The sequence below is a fragment of the Rhincodon typus genome, chromosome 10, assembly GCF_021869965.1.
Source record: "Rhincodon typus isolate 14 chromosome 10, sRhiTyp1.1, whole genome shotgun sequence".
In the NCBI taxonomy this organism is placed as follows: Eukaryota; Metazoa; Chordata; class Chondrichthyes; order Orectolobiformes; family Rhincodontidae; genus Rhincodon; species Rhincodon typus.
The window spans coordinates 32,676,650-32,693,102 of NC_063341.1; the positions used below are offsets into that span (position 1 = coordinate 32,676,650).

Genomic DNA, 16,453 nt, shown 5'->3' on the forward strand with positions numbered 1-16,453 from the left:
GAAGAAGGGTCTAGGCTCGAAACGTCAGCCTTCCTGCTCCTCTGATGCTGCTTGGCGTGCTGTGTTCATCCAGCTCTACACCTTGTTATCTCAGATTCTCCAGCATCTGCAGTTCCTATTATCTCTCATGCTGAAGCATTATTTCAGTTGGTGTTGATTGTAAGGATGAAATTAGCACATGAATTAGAGAACGAGTCCATCTCTGAACCACTAGCTAGAGCACAGATACTGGCCAACTGGAAATAGTGAACTTGGTCCTCTGAAATCTTGGTCATTGGTTGGGTTTCCCTCATATTAACTAGCTTTTCAGTCCCGCATGGTCTGATTGATGCCTTACATGATGGTGATCCCAACATCTGACAGCACAGCAGAGAAAAATACGCTAAAGTTGGTTAGTCAGTTGTTGTTTAGCTCTATTAGTGACTGTAAATGAGTCAGAAGACTACATCATCCAGGGCACATTAACAATTGAATAATTTGTAAGGAATTTCTGAATTATGTTCTGAAAGTGCTCATGGCTGACTGTGTCAAAGGCCGTGGTCAGGAGAACAAAGATAGTATAGAGGTCCATGTTCTGTTCTTAGCTTTTCTCCTGAAGCTGCCTAACTGCAAACATAACATCAGTGGTTCCTCAACATTTTAAGAAGGTGCACCAACTCTCAGGCATCATACCCTGGTCAACATGTTACACTAACCGGTTTGGAAGGATTTGGCAAATATATTGCTAGTGGAGAGGAGCAAGATTCTGTTATGATTGTTCTAAAATTGAAGAGTTCCTTGCCACTTACAAAGGCTATTGAGACATCTTTGTATTCTTGCAAGTTAGTTTCATGCCCCTGCGAAGGCTGAAAATGCTCAGTGAACTTCTAGGACAGGGGCATCGACCTCCAGCCCTGTTAACCTCAGCTGTGTCAGCTGCAGAAGTTTTTCCAATGTACAGGAACAGTTGCATTTGTTTCCAACAGCATGGATGGATCAGCAAGACAGCAGTTGGTGACAACCTTTGCAGCTTTCTAGAATTTGGACTGTTTTGGTGAGAAATGTTTACCCATTGACAGCAAGGATTAGTGATGAACCAAATTTCAAGCCATCCTAAAATCTCAATCTTTGTAGCCTACTTATTACCAAAGTTTATCTGCTTTCTGAATCAGTTAAGTCTCTCATTTTTCCAAGCTTGCATCGGACAGTTCAGCAGATGATTTGGTAGGCATTATGAAGGGACAGTGATAACTTTTCAACACGGCAACTTTTTTCCCCTGCAGTAGTTTATGGATTACTCATTTACTTGATCATATTAACATTGATGCTTACAAAACATAAGGCCAAGGGACTCTACAGCAGTGAAATACACAATATCGCTGAAGGTCGCCCAGTCATCCTCAACGAACGGAGTGTCCATTTTTTAATGTACATAGTTGACACTCCAGTTTTCGTGAGCAAGATTGCTTCATAACTGCCTACTTGAACTTCAAGACATCGAGACGCTTCCAGACATTCACAGAACATATATCTTCATATTAGCTTTGAAAGAGGATGCTGGACAGAACAGCATTCACCTCAGAAACTTTCATTACATTCACTACTGCCTGTTGACGACATGGTCAATTAAATGCCAATGCACAGTACCGGAGTGCACCCAAGATATTTTGAAGTTTTAGAGGTGCTAAACTGTGTTGGTGACAATACGTTCAGCATACATCTTTAGTGAAAGACAATCACTATTGCTCCGACTGTCAACCATTTTGTCCGACTAATCTGTCCAGAAGTGGTGATATGCACCAACCCCTATGTTCAAAGGCACCAGGAATGATAAACTTGTCTGACTTTGGCACAGAGATTAATGGTCATTATTGACTTTACCCTCAACTTCATCAGCATTGGTCAAAATAGGGATGCGGACACCGAGTTGCCCATCTGCTACCATGGAGGCAAGTTTCAGCATTAGCCAATTAACACTCGAAGAAAGGCAAATCAACTTTCTAATGAGATGGGCTATGTCAACAAAGACTACTTTGGCTTCAGACAATTCTTCATTTCTACAGAAACCGCTAAAAGAATGAGCAATCTGCACTAATTTCCTCGAGCTGATCTGCTTTATGTAGAAGAGTTTCTTAGATGGTGGCTATCTGGACATTGCACCCTTCCAGCTCTCTACCAACAACAGCAGTGTTCAATCTTAGGTCTCCTGGTAATTGCATTATCCGAGAGAGTTTACTTGTTTCGTGCATTAGTGATGACTGATGGCACCTTTACTTCCGCCTGTAAGACCGACTTACAACTGTGTTAATGGAATCTCTGCCACTGTACCTGCTGGTCAGGGAGGTGAAGCAGACCTCCCCTCAGTCCCCAACTCAAAGCAGGGAGGCGAGTAATATGTCCTGCAAAGGGGTTTTTCCAATCAGTCAAGGGATGGCAGAGTTCCACTTTGGCTTTCTTCCAGTGAAGAAAGATTATGGCCTGAAGTGGCCTCAAGTTTTGCAGCCACAGCTCACAATGAATTGCCAAATGCTGTTTGCCTATTGCAACAGATGTATGAAACAGAGATTATTGATGACAATTGTGAGATAGATATAGAAAGCTTATGCAAGAATTGAATTACAGAGAGGAAGAGTTGCACATTGTCAGCCTCACTCGCTCATTCCTATCTATCCAGCACCAGTGGCAAGAGGAGTCTAACCAGCTGGAGATAGATCCAGATGAAGTGACACCCCAGGCACTTTTGGGTCTTGTTGATATCCAAGAGTTTCACAACACGGTGACGAAACAACATGGTCCTTTGAACCACCGAACCTTTGTTTGGTCTCATCTGCCAAGTCTCCCTGAATGAATCTTTGCATGCCAAGGCAGACAAAACTGAGTAAGTGTAGGAGACCTGACAGCTCTTTATTCATTCATGGGATGAGGGCATCGCTGGCCAAGCAGCATTTATTGCTGATCCCTAATTGCCCAGAGGACAGTTAAGAGTCAACCACATTGCTGTGGGTCTGGAGTTACATGTAGGCCAGACCAGGTAGGGATGGCAGTTTCCTTCCGTAAAAGGACATTAGTGAACCAGGTGGGATTTTCCTCTGACAACCGGCAACAGATTCACGGTCACCATTAGATTCTTAATTCCAGATATTTACTGAACTCAAATTCCACCATCTGCTGCAGCAGGATTTGAACCCAGGTCCCCAGAACATTATCTGGGTCTCTGGATTAACAGTTCAGCAATAATACCACTAGGCCATCGCCTCCCCGCTACTCATATCTGCTTTGGCCCACCCAAAACAGTTCACCAGGTAAATCTGCTATCACATGTGAACAACTGCTTGGAACCATAGGTGAAGGTGAAGTCTATCAGAGAGGCTAAATGGCTCCAAATAGTGTGGCAAGCCTGCAAGAGGTATTAACCTACTCCCTTACACCAAAGGCAAAGGACACAAAGAAAACATACTTGGTTTCAGCATGGTACATCTTACAGATTTTGATCAGGTAATGCATTGCTACTATATACCTGTCTAGCCTTTATGTATGGAATATACTTTATATGCAAACCAGGATTCAACCAGGTTTATTAACAAACATCAAAAACATGGAATTGCTGAAAAAGACATTTTGATGAAGCATTGTGTTACATTCAAGACATTTACAGGAATACCAATGTAAAGGGGAACAACATCTTATGCTGCAAGTGAAGACAGTGCTGATTGACTGCAAGAGGCCTTTGATTGGTAGAGACATGGCTATGAGAATGCACTTAGATGATGGCTGACAGGTAGCTGCAACGTTGTTTCGAAATTTTAAAAAAAAGCAAGTGAATTAGTCACACTTATTAATCCTGTAAGTACAAAACCTCCATCATTTTAAACTTACAAAAATAGTATATAATGATGTTCATCACAAAAGAAAGGGCCAAATTACATGTGCTAATTCAATGGCAATTCATCCATAAAGAAGAAACCTGGCAACACAAACTGAAGGCTGGCTAAGTTTTCCATTATCCACCCTTCAACTATATTACTTACGTTACAAGTAAAACAATTTCCCCGCAAACAGATCAGGCAATCTATTGCTATGGAAATATAGTTTGCACATGTATGAAATCCAGGAAACATACATTTATGTACAAATGGTGCAACTCTCAAAGCAACATACACTTAGGTTTTCAAACAGAAGAAAACATTGCACTTGAGAATGACACATTTCTAAAGGAAGACTGTCAAATGAAGGCAAAACCAAAGTTCACTTCGACATGGAGCCACATCTTACATAAATAAATATTTGGTTATGGCTTAAGATCATGGCTTCGGTACGGATTATGCTGAGCACCTGAAATTAGTGCAATAAGATCAATATATGAAAGTGTCACACATGCTCCAAAGTAACAAACTGTCCTGAAATTCAATCTGAGAAAACAGTTAAAAAGGTACAACATGAACAAATTAACATGCATTGAATTAATTTCACGTGCAAGAGTTAGTCTGTAAAGAGGAAAATGTTGAAACTTACTCACTAAATGCAGGTGATCTTAAAGGAAACTGGTTAAAAGGTTTGTTCTACTGATTTTTTTCAGACACCTGTGAAACAGAAAATTGCAAAAACTAGTCAATACTAATATTGGCCTTGATCATAAAAACAATGTTCGGATTGTCACCTTAAACACACCTCCTTAAGTGAATAAGTAACCACACATTAGTTTTCAACAATCCAGTTCAAGGTCTTCTATGAACTGAAATCCTTAATGCATTTAAAATAATTTAACCCAGCGCTAACAGTTAACTCAAGAGTTCATTACTTAATAAATATTATAGCATCTGAAAAATTAAGAATGTTACCTATTAGACAACCTCCAGCTAAAGCAACAGTGATAAATCTACTTTCAAATTAACCTCTCTCGGACACAATCCTTTGGGATCAAAGATGATTTTCTTGCACTTTGGGTTCTTGGGTCCTGAGATCACTAAGAATTTCAATACAAGATTGGCAGAACCTTTCACAGGTTGGGCCATGTGGTGTTGGCTAAAGCAATTAGTGGGACGCTCAGGTTTTTGCATGCTTATTCCACTTTTTGACCTCCATTTGGGTCTATCAAACATGCTGAAAATGACTGAAATCTTCATGCATATTTGCTCTCTAGTTTGAGGGTCTTGAACTAGGAATTCCCATAGGTCGGAGGGGACATTGCATTTTTTCCCAGGGAGGCTTTGACATTTGGATAAATTCATGAATAGGAAAGGTTTGGAGGGATATTGGTCAAGCACAGGCAGGTGGGCCTAGTTTAATTTGGAAACGTGATCGGCTTGGACTAAAGGATCTGTTTCCATGCTGTATGGCTATGACTATGTCCTTGAAAAGTCACCTCCTCTTTCCTAGTGGCTACTTACTATAACAAAGCTTGAACTCGAGCGCCTAATTTAGACGTCTTGTGCCAAAACCCAAAGCAGATGATTGACCATTACTAGGGCCTCGTTACTGGAGATGTGGACCTGATAGAAGTGCAGAGAAAGGTGGAGTCAGTCAGTTACAGCACCCGGTAATGGGGGAAATTGGTGTGGGGAGGCAGAGCTGAGGGCTTAGACCTAGAAGCTACAAGGTAAAAATGCACAGGGAACACAAATGCAGTCTGCACAGGAGGTTAGCAACCCTGTCTCAACAGCCGTCTGAAATAAAGAATTTCAGAGATTCACCACCCTTCGAAAAACATTCATCCTTGTCTCTGCCTTAACTTTGGTGAACTCTTGCTTTGAAATTATGCCCTTTGGTCCTAGACCCACCCACAAGGAGAGAGAATCTCTAAATAAGAGCTGTTAAGAGCCTCAAGAATCTTAAAATAAAACAAGTAACTACAGATGCTGGAAATCAAACAAAAACAGGAATTGTTGGAGAAACTCTAGGTCTGGTAGCATTTGTGGAAAGACAATTAACGTTTTGAGTCCAGTGACTATTCATCAGAACAGAGCTCTGAAGACTCACTGGATTTGAAACATGAACAGTTTTGTTTTTTCCTCCCCAACAAATGTTGCCAGACCTGCTGAGTTTCTCTAGCAATTTCTGCTTTTGCCCCTAAGAATTGTGCATGTTTCAAGAAAGTCACCTCTCATTCTTCTAAACTCTCATGAGTACAAGTCCAACCTACTCAACCTCTCCTCAAAAAGAAAAATCTCTCATTCCTAGGATCAACTTGGTGACCATTTTCTGGACAGCCAACAATGGCAGTATATCGTTCCCCAGGTAACAGGATGAAAACTATTCACATTGGTCTAGATTGTGCCCCATAAAGTTTTAGCAAGATTGAATATTTTTTAAAAAATGGAAATGCCCATTAAAATAAAGGTAAATGAATTTTGGCCTTATTGCCTGCTGCACTTGCATGCTAGATTTTCTAGGAGGACTGCCAAATCGGTCTGTGCTGCAACTTTCTGTAGTTGTTCTCCATTTACATAATCATCTATAAGAAACTGGAACAGGAGTAGTTGTTTGGCCCCGCAAGCCTGCTCTACCATTTAAAAGGATCATGGTCAATCCGTATGACATTCTTCACATTTATTTTCCTGCCCTTTCCCCATAACCCTGGTTTTCCTACCAAGAATCTATCTCAGCCTTAATTATACACAAAGGACTCTGCCACAGAAAGCTGTAGGGGCAAGGAGTTCCAAAAGACTCTAAACCCGCAGAAGAAATTCTTCATCTCACTCATAAATTGGCACCCCTTTATTTTGAGACTATGCCCTCTGGTCCTAGACTCTTCCATGGGGGAAAACATCCTCTCAGCATTTACCTTGTCAGGCCCCTCAAGAATACTATAGCTTTCAATGAGATCACCTCTCATTTAGCCCGAGTAGATTATCCCTCCGCAGACTCTTAGTGTTATCCTTAGCAGTCACCTTCCATTTTTTGTTGTGTCATTCACAACCTTGATCGTACATTTACTTACTCATCCAAATTATCAATACATTTTGTAAATAAGTTTAGAACCCAAAAAGATACAGTTTACATTGACTGGCTCTTTATCCATCTTGTTTGTTACCGTTTCGAAGAATTCTAATAACTTTGTCAGACATAATTTCCCCTTCTTGAAGCCATGCAGACTCTGCTCAAGTGTGACATGTATTTGTAAATGTTCTGCTATTAGATCCTTTATTATACACTCTAACATTTTCCCCAATTACAGATATTAAGCTCACAGGCCTCAAGCAGTTTTTGTCTCCTTCCCGTTTTGAATAAAGATATTATATTAGTACTTTTCCAGAAGATAAGGATTCATGGAAAATCCCTAACAGTGTACCCAAGGCTCTACTTATCAAATAACAAAAAATACTGCTCACCACGAGCACGAACCCAGCACTTTTGTTTGAGGAGGAGGGTGGGCACACAAAAGCAAAAGTGCGGGGGTGCAAGTGAGAAAGTCCTGCAGAGTGTATTCCTTGTTTTTATTAGCCAGTAACTGCCAGACCTGCTGAGCTTTTCCAGCAACTTCTGTTTTTGTTCAACAATTACTTCTCTTCAGTTATGGCTCCTTCCTGCAATATCAGGCCCATTCTTACCATCCCATCCTTATTACAGTCCGCCCAATATACTGTAAACTATCATTTTGTGGAAGTGATCTGAAAACTATGCAAAAATCTTTAATAGTGGTTCAATAACTAGAAAGGTAATGAGATAATGAAAGATAATATATCTGATGTACAGTAAATGGTATGCTGTCATAATTTGCATATATACAGAAAAATACATTTTCAATCTAGTAGGTTTAAGGTAATTCAAACATTCATTCACAGCTCAATAAAAATTTTTCTTCACAGATGCCACCAGACCTGCATCCACAGTTTTTTCAGTTTTTAAAAGTTTTGTTACTGGACGATTGGTTCAGAGGCCTGAACTAATGACCAAGAGAAAAGAGTTCAAAGTCGCCGTGGTAGTGACATAGGACATAAGAGGAGGAGTAGGTCATTCAGCCCCATCTGTACGCTACTTCAGTTGATAAAATTGTAGTTGTGTCTCAACCTCTGCCTCCCATTACCCTCAATTAAATGTTTGTCAAAGATCTATCCAATGCAGCTTCAAAAGAAATTTAACAACCCAGTATCCACTGTTTTCTGGGGAAAAGAAATACAGGGTCTAACAGCTTGCAAACGAGCATATTTAAGTTCAGCTCATTATTTAACTAAGCTGTTTTCAGTGATCCTGATCATGTAACTACCAAATTAATATAAAACAACATCTGTCCCAATGCAAGTTCAAGATGGTGGCCTCGAGCCATCTGGGCAAGCATGATTTCACACGTTTGCCAAACAACTTGTTTTGCTGTAGTAAATTTCCCTACCAAAGAATACTAGAATTCTGTAACATTTGTTTAAGATGCCTGTAACTTAAGAGGTAGGATGCAGCCACAAGAACAATAGTGCATTGGTGAAGCAAGTTGAATGGTTATAAATTAAGCTGGGACAAGTAGCAGCAGATTCTAACTTGCATACCTTTGTATTTGTGTAAAGGTGTGTTTATGACCAATGCTACCACCAGGTGGAAATCAACCTCACATGCAACTCAACATGTTTATTTTTAAATGACACATCTGAGGTGCCTTGGGATGTTTTCAGTGTTAGAGGTGGTTTAAAGTTTTGCTGTTTGTGCAAGGAAATCACAGATTCCAATGTCCACATAAAACGGTTGAATCATCCAAGCTTTCAAAAAAAAAACTTGAGTAGAAAATAGGAGCGGCTGTGATGTCACGGATGCATCTGCTCATGCACAGATTAATCATGGTACCATAATTACATTGGGAACATACACATCTGTCCATTCATACCTACTTCTATCTTCTATCCGCCTCCCCCTCTCTCCCTATTTATTTCAGAATCCCCTTCCCCTCCCCCATTTCTGAAGAAGGGTCTAGACCCGAAACGTCAGCTTTCCTGCACCTCTGCTGCTTGGCCTGCTGAGCTTTTGTAACTTTTAAGGGCTTTGCTACTCTAGACATGAGCATTAAACAGCATTTGTTTCTTGCCTAAGAAATTAAAAATAAGCAGTAACCTTAAATGTTTATTTATACCACGGAATCTAAATCAGCATTTAATCTGGAGGGAAGCTCGACTTGACTTCAGAACAAAGCTGCTTTTGATTGGTGATTATGGTGAATGCAGTAGTTGATGAACTCAACAACTCCACGTTGTGAAGTGTGTTGCTGGCAAGTGTACGTCAATCTCAAAACTCAAAACCCACAACCCACCTGGATATTGCGTTCAGCTAATTCTCACCTCTAGCACATCCCTGATTTTAACTGCTTCACCAGCATGTCTGGGCCATCAATTATCTAGGCTGTAAGCTCTGGAACTGCTTCCCTACGACTGCTTCTGGAGTGTTAAATGTCCCATGACGCTCGTCAAACTGACCGAGGGCAGCTTCTTGGTGTCCTGGCCAATGTATATTGATTAACCAACATTAAAACAAATTTAGTAGCCATCTCATTGATCTTTGTAAGACGTTGCAGTCCACAAATCAGTTCTTGTATTTGTCTGCATTACAATAGTGACCAGAACTGAAAAGTACTCCATGTAAGATATCCCAAAGGACACTGTGGGTTGAGATCACAAAAGCAGGTATACAAATGTAAACTAATTTGGGAACAAGGTCAGCATGGACTGGTTGGACCGAAGGGTCCATTTCCATACCGTATGACGCTGACTGGAAATGGAAAAAAACAATCTTTAAAGCAAGTTACTAAAACTCATAACTTGTGGTTACTTTGCTGCTAGGCTCAAGTTCAGGCTGATATCAGAAAGTGTGCAGAAAGAGAGATTATAGCCAGTAACAAGTAGCTGAATGGTTTGTGGAGTGGTGACAAGTTGTTGATGACAAAGGCCAGCCTAACAGCAACCTATTGGCTCCTGGGGAGCTGAATAGCCTGTGGATGTGAATGATACTGTCAGAAACCTTCAGGCCACCAAAAGGAGAGGCAGTGTCTCTTTTTGCAGGGTTTAAAAAAAAAACCTTAATCTGAAGAAAGAGACAGAGATAACAAGATGTAGAGCTGGGTGAACACAGCAGGCCAAGCAGCAGAGGTGCAGGAAAGCTGACGTTTCGGGTCTAGACCCTTCTTCAGAAATGGGGGATGGAAAGGGGATTCTGAAATAAATAGGGAGAGAGGGGGACGCTGATAGAAGATGGAGAAAGGAGAAGATAGGTGGAGAGGAGACAGACAGGTCAAAGAGGCGGAGTTGGAGCCAGTAAAGGGGAGTGTAGATGGGGAGTTAGGGAGGGGATAGGTCAGTCCAGGGAGGACAGACAGGTCAAGGAGGTGGGATGAGGCTAGTGGGTAGGAGATGGGGATAGGTGGGAGGAAGGACAGGTTAGGGAGGCAGGGACGAGCTGGGCTGGTTCTGGGATGCGGTCGGGGGAGGGGAGATTTTGAAGCTTGTGAAGTCCACATTGATTCCATTGGGCTGCAGGGTTCCCAAGCTAAATATGAGATGCTGTTCCTGCAACCTTCGGGTGGCAGTGTTGTGGCACTGCAAGAGGCCCAGGGTGGACATGGCGTCCAAGGAGTGGGAGGGGGAGTTGAAAGTTTCTGCACCCTCTACTATAATTTTTCTTAAAGACGCTCCTTAAAATAAATAAATATCTCTGACCAAACATTTTATTTATCTGACCCAATATCTATTTTTGTGGCTTGGCATCATATTAAAGTTTTATAAAGTTTTATAAAGTTCCCATGAAGTGTTTTGAAAACTTGTTTTACATTAAAATGTGTTATTTAAACATAAGTGGTTGAACCTACACCAACATCCTGGTGTTTCCATTGACCAATAACATGTGAATCTTGTGGCAACAAGAACAGGTCAGTGGCTAGAAATTCTGCAGCAGGTACTAACTTCCCAACACCCCAAAGTCTATCTATTTAAAAGCAAAAGTCCACTTTGTTTGAGATTGCAGCAACACTGAGGAAGCTCAATAGTGACAAAGATAAAGCAGCCCACCTGATCAGCCCTCAAGGCTTCACTTCAAAATTTACTTCCCCACCGTCATTGGCTTACACGAGTACCATCTGCAACATGCTCTGCAAAGTTCACCAAGGTTCCATCAACTGCATCTTCCAAATCCATAATGTCTACCATTTGGAAGGACAGTGACAGCAGATGCATGGACACACTATCCTGATGTCAAAAGACATATTATCATTACGTTATCAGCATTGGGTTAGAAGCATGGAACATCCTACCTACCAGTTCCCATCAGTTAGCATATTCACACCATGTGAACTGTAGAGGTTCAAGAAACTTGCTTATCACTATCTTTTCAAGGCCAAATAAGGGCAAGCCACAAATGATGGCTTTGCCATTTGCACCCATTTCCCATTAATGAATAAAAATAAAAGCAACCCTCACTTTAAAATTCTAATTCTTGTCTCAAAACACCTCATGACTTCCCCCTCTCTCTAATCTTCTCTAGCCCCATAATCCTCCAAGACATCAGCACTCTTAATTCAGGTCTTCTGAATTTAGTTTTTCCACATTTGATGGTCGTACCCTCAGTTGGCAAGGCACTAGGCTTTGGACCTCCCAAAAAAAAAACTTATCGACCACTCTAGCTTGCTTCCTCCTTCAAGACACCCATAACAGACACCCTCTTTGACCAGACCTCTGATCATTTGACCGAACATCTCCTAAAGGGGCAGAGTCAAAAAGTTTGCTTTATGAAGCTAGAGAGCAGCATTGTGGATTTGAGATTCCGGTGGTAAACGTGAAGATGCAAGGACATATATTTATATCCTGCAAAGAATAAGCCTAGAAATAACACACCTTACACAATTTAAAATTTGACAGAGGAAACTAAATTACCCAATGCACAGATCATAATGAATCAGAACCAGCAATAAGGAAATGAAATAGGCATTCACAACAGCCAGCTGAAGAAGATATGGACGCAGATTTCAGCCTTCTGGCTTTTTAAAAAGGATGCTTTTAAACAGGATATTTTGTTCAACGAAATGGGCAATGCACCTTAGACTTTTACCACATGAAAATTATCGTGCAGCATTCCAGGATTTTATATCCCATATGCAAAATTCTGATGTGTGAAATTTAAACAATGCATTCTGCAATTGAGGATATGGTCATTTCAAGCTCACCTACAACAGCCTGTTCAAAACAAAAAGAACTGCAGATACTGGAAATTAGAAACAAAAACAGTAATTGATGGAAAAACTCAGGAGATCTGGCAGCATCTGTGGAGAGGAAACAGAATTAACATTTTGGGTCCAGTGACCCTTCTTCAGAACCTTCAGATGGTGTCAGTCCTGCTGAGTTTTTCCAGCAACTTCTGTTTTTGTTACATTAGCCTGCATCCCTATTAGACAACCTGTAATCAAGGGCAGATCTTAGAGGTGTTCCTAGTATCATTGTCAAAGATGGTAATGAATGGAAGCCAGAATCATTCGATGCCCTCAAGTTTGTTCACATGCAGAATCAGTGAAATTGTTGGTATATTTTGGTGATGTAGGTCCATTGTGAAATGGGCATGCACAAAGTTGTCATCCAGTAAGACAGCAACACTTCTACAACCTTATATCCCCTTTAGCCCATTGTCAAAACATAAAAAAGGAACAAATCATCTCGTCAGTTGCCAAAGTGCAACAAACTGCAACCAGGTCAAAGAACAAAACAACAAAGAAAATTACAGCACAGGAACAGGCCCTTCGGCCCTCCAAGCCTGCATTGATCCAGATCCTCTATCTAAACCTGTTGCCTATTTTCCAAGGATCTGTATCCCTCTGCTCCCTGTCCATTCATTTATCTGTTTAGATCCATCTTAAATACACTATCGTGCCCGCCTCTACCACCTCTGCTGGCAACGTGTTCCAGGCACCCACCACCCTCTGCATAAAGAACTTTTCCCCTCTCACCTTGAAATCGTGACCCCTAGTATTTGAGTCCCCCACTCTGGGAAAACGGTTCTTGCTATCCACCCTGTCTATACCTCTCATGAATTTGTAGACCTCAATCAGGTCCCCCCTCAACCTCCGTCTTTCTAATGTAAATAATCCTAATCTACTCAACCTCTCTTCGTAGCTAGCGGCCTCCATACCAGGCAACATCCTGGTGAACCTCCTCTGCACCCTCTCCAAAGCATCCACATCCTTTTGGTAATGTGGCGACCAGAACTATACGCAGTATTCCAAATGTAGTCGAACCAAAATCCTACACAACTGTAACATGACCTGCCAACTCTTGCACTCAATACCCCGTCCGATAAATGAAAGCGTGCCATATGCGTTCTTGACCACTATCAACCTGCGTTGCCACCTTCAGGGTACAATGGACCTGAACACCCAGATCTCTGTGTATCAATTTTCCCCAGGGCTTTTCCATTTACCATATAGTTCTCTTGAATTGGATCTTCCGAAATGCATCACCTCGCATTTGCCTGGATTGAACTCCATCTGCCATTTCTCCGCCCAACTCTCCAATCTATCTATATTCTGCTGCATTCTCCGACAGTCCCCTTCACTGTATGCTACTCCAATCTTCGTGTCATCTGCAAACTTGCTAAGCAGACCATCTATACCTTCCTTCAGATCATTTATGTATATCACAAACAACAGAGGTCCCAACATGGATCCCTGTGGAACACCACTGGTCACAGTTCTCCATTTTGAGAAACTCCCTTCCACTACAACTGTCTCCTGTTGCCCAGCCAGTTCTCTATCCATCTAGCTAGTACACCCTGGACCCCATGCGACTTCACTTTCTCCATCAGCCTACCATGGGGAACCTTATCAAGTCCATGCATATGACATTTACAGCCCTTGTCTCATCTATCAACTTTGTCACTTCCTCAAAGAATTCTATCAAGTTGGTAAGGCATGACCTTCCCTGCACAAAACCATGCTGCCTAACACTAATAAGCCCATTTTCTTCCAAATGTAAATAGATCCTATCCCTCAGTATCTTCTCCAGCAGCTTCCCCACCACTGACATCAAGGTATCGGACGTCATCTGACGGGGTATTGAGTACAAGAGTTGGCAGGTCACGTTACAGTTGTATAGGACTTTAGTTCAACCACATTTGGAATACTGCGTACAGTTCTGGTCACCACATTACCAAAAGGATGTGGATGCTTTAGAGAGGGTGCAGAGGAGGTTCACCAGGTGTGTTGGGATTCACACTCCATTTCAACAACTGTGCTCTCAGAAGCCTCTGACTGGTTTTCCACACAACAGATTAACAAAAATGAATCACAAGCAACATTGCGACATAGGGTGGTCATTGGTTGGGAGGTAGGAAATAGAATAGGATGTTACAAATGGTGCAATTCGGTCATACAGTCCAACTTGTCCATGTTGACCAGGTTTCCTAAACTTAACTAGTCCCATTTGCCTGCATTTAGCCCATATCCTCATAAACCTTTCCTATCCATGTGCTTGACCAAATTTTTTTTAAAAGTTGTAATTGTATCCGCTTCTACCTCTTCCTTTGGCAGCTCATTTTGTATATGCACCACCCTCTGCATAAGAAAGGTTCCCTCAGGTCTTTTAAATCTTTCCCCTCTCACCTTAAACCTAGCCTTCTAGTTTTGGGTTCCCCTACCGCGGGGAAAAGATCCTGGTTATTTACCCCGTCCATGCCCTTCATTATGTTGTAAATCATGAAACAGTCACCCCTCAGCCTCCTATGCTTCAGGGATAAAAGTCCCAGCCTATCCAGTCTCTCATTATAACTCAAACCCTCCATTCCAGGCAACATCCTGGTAAATTTTTTTGCACTCTTTCCAGTTTAATAACATTCTTCCTACAGCAGGGTGACCAGAATTATAAGCAGTACTCCAAATGTGGCCTTACCAATGTCTTGTACAGTTGTAACATGACATCCCGCCTCAAGGCTCTGACCAATGAAGGCAAGAATGCTAAATGCCTGCTTCACCACCTCTCCCTGTGATACCACTTTCAAGGAAATATGTACCCACACCCCAGGTCTTTTTGTTTGGCAGCTGTTTAAATCCTGCCCTGGTTTCTCTTGCCAAAATGCAACACTTTGTATTTATCTAAACTAAACTCCATCTGCCATTCCTCAGTCCAATGACCCAGTCGATCAAGATCCCATTGTACTTTTAGATAACCTTCTTCACTGTGCACTATACCAACAATTTTGGTGTCATTTGCAAACTTACTAACCGTGCCTCCTATATTCTCATCCAAATCGTTTATATAAATGAACATCAACACTGGACCTGACACCGATCCTTGCGGCACACTGCTGGTCACATCCCTCTACTACCACCCTTTGTCTCCTAACTTCTAACCAATTTTGTATCCAACTGGGTAGCTCTCCCTGGATCCCATGTGATCTAACCTTACTAATCAGTCTACCAGGTGGTACCTTGAAGGCCTTGCTGAAGTCCATGTAGAGACATCATCTACCACACCGCCCTCAATCTTCTTGGTCATCTCTTCAAAAAAATTCAAATTTGAGACATACAATTTCCCATGCACAAAGCCATGCTGACTATCCCTAGTCAGTCCTTGCCTTTCCAAATACACATAGATTTGGTGTCTCAGAGTCCCCTCCAACAACTTACCAACTGCAAACATTAGGCTCACCGGTCAATAGTTCCCTGGTTTTTCCTTGCAGCCTTTCTTAAATAATGGCACAACATCACAGCCATGGGTGTGGGTGGCTAATGACACAAATACCTCTGCTAAGGGCTCTGCAATTTCCTCCTTAGGTTCCCACAATGTCCTGGGGATTTATCTACCTTGGTGCGTTTTAAGACCTCCAGCACCACCTCTTCTGTAACATGGACTCTTTTCAAGACATCACTATTTATTTTTGAATTCTCTAGTTTTCATGTCTTTTTCCTCTGTAAATACAAAGAAATATCGTGATCTGCACTCAAGCCCAATTTTGACTATCTGTAAATAATATATATATTCATATCTTGGATAAAAGAAAATTATATTTCAAAGTTTGTCAACTACAAAATTAATAAGCACAGAAAATAAAAAGTATTAAAACGGTCCATGTTTTGTATGGAATTCAGTTAAGATTTTTAGCTTTACGTCATATAAAGAAAGGACAGGAACTCAACAAAACAGATCAAACAGACTGGGAATATCAATGAGGAAGTATTAAGTCTTTCCATTTGGACAGAAGAGCGACGAATAGCAACGCTATTTTGACGTTAAAAGAAAAAAGGAACTGCGGAAGAACAAAATGATTATAAGTACTAGTACTGTACAATCCCTGCCCAGTTTTGGGCATTGGACATTGTGGGTGATGTAAAACTGCAGGTCTGGGAAAAGATTCATAGATAATCTATAAAATCATGACCCAGATTGAAAAGAAACGGAATTGATCAAGTGAGATAACAAGGTGCAGAGCTGGATGAACACAGCAGGCCAAGCAGCATCAGAGGAGCAGGAAGGCTGACGTTTCGGGCCTAGACCCTTCTTCAGAAATGGGGGAGGGGAAGGGGGTT

The 16,453-nt window shown here is 41.5% G+C and overlaps 1 protein-coding gene across 6 annotated transcripts in view; it reads right to left on the reverse strand.

Moving 5' to 3' along the window:
* LOC109911349 (guanine nucleotide-binding protein G(I)/G(S)/G(O) subunit gamma-12) overlaps positions 1 to 16,453 on the reverse strand; it is a 103,982-nt gene that overhangs the window by 73,211 nt on the left and 14,318 nt on the right. For 2 of the 6 annotated variants that reach the window (XM_048601718.1, XM_048601717.1), the window contains exon 2: positions 4,496 to 4,559. The exons of 2 other annotated variants lie outside the window; for them this stretch is intronic. The gene's annotated coding sequence lies outside the window, so the exon portion shown is untranslated. Of the gene's footprint in view, positions 1 to 4,491; positions 4,560 to 16,453 lie in introns of all 6 variants that reach the window. 2 more of the 6 variants (XM_048601715.1, XM_048601716.1) reach the window with 1 other exon arrangement.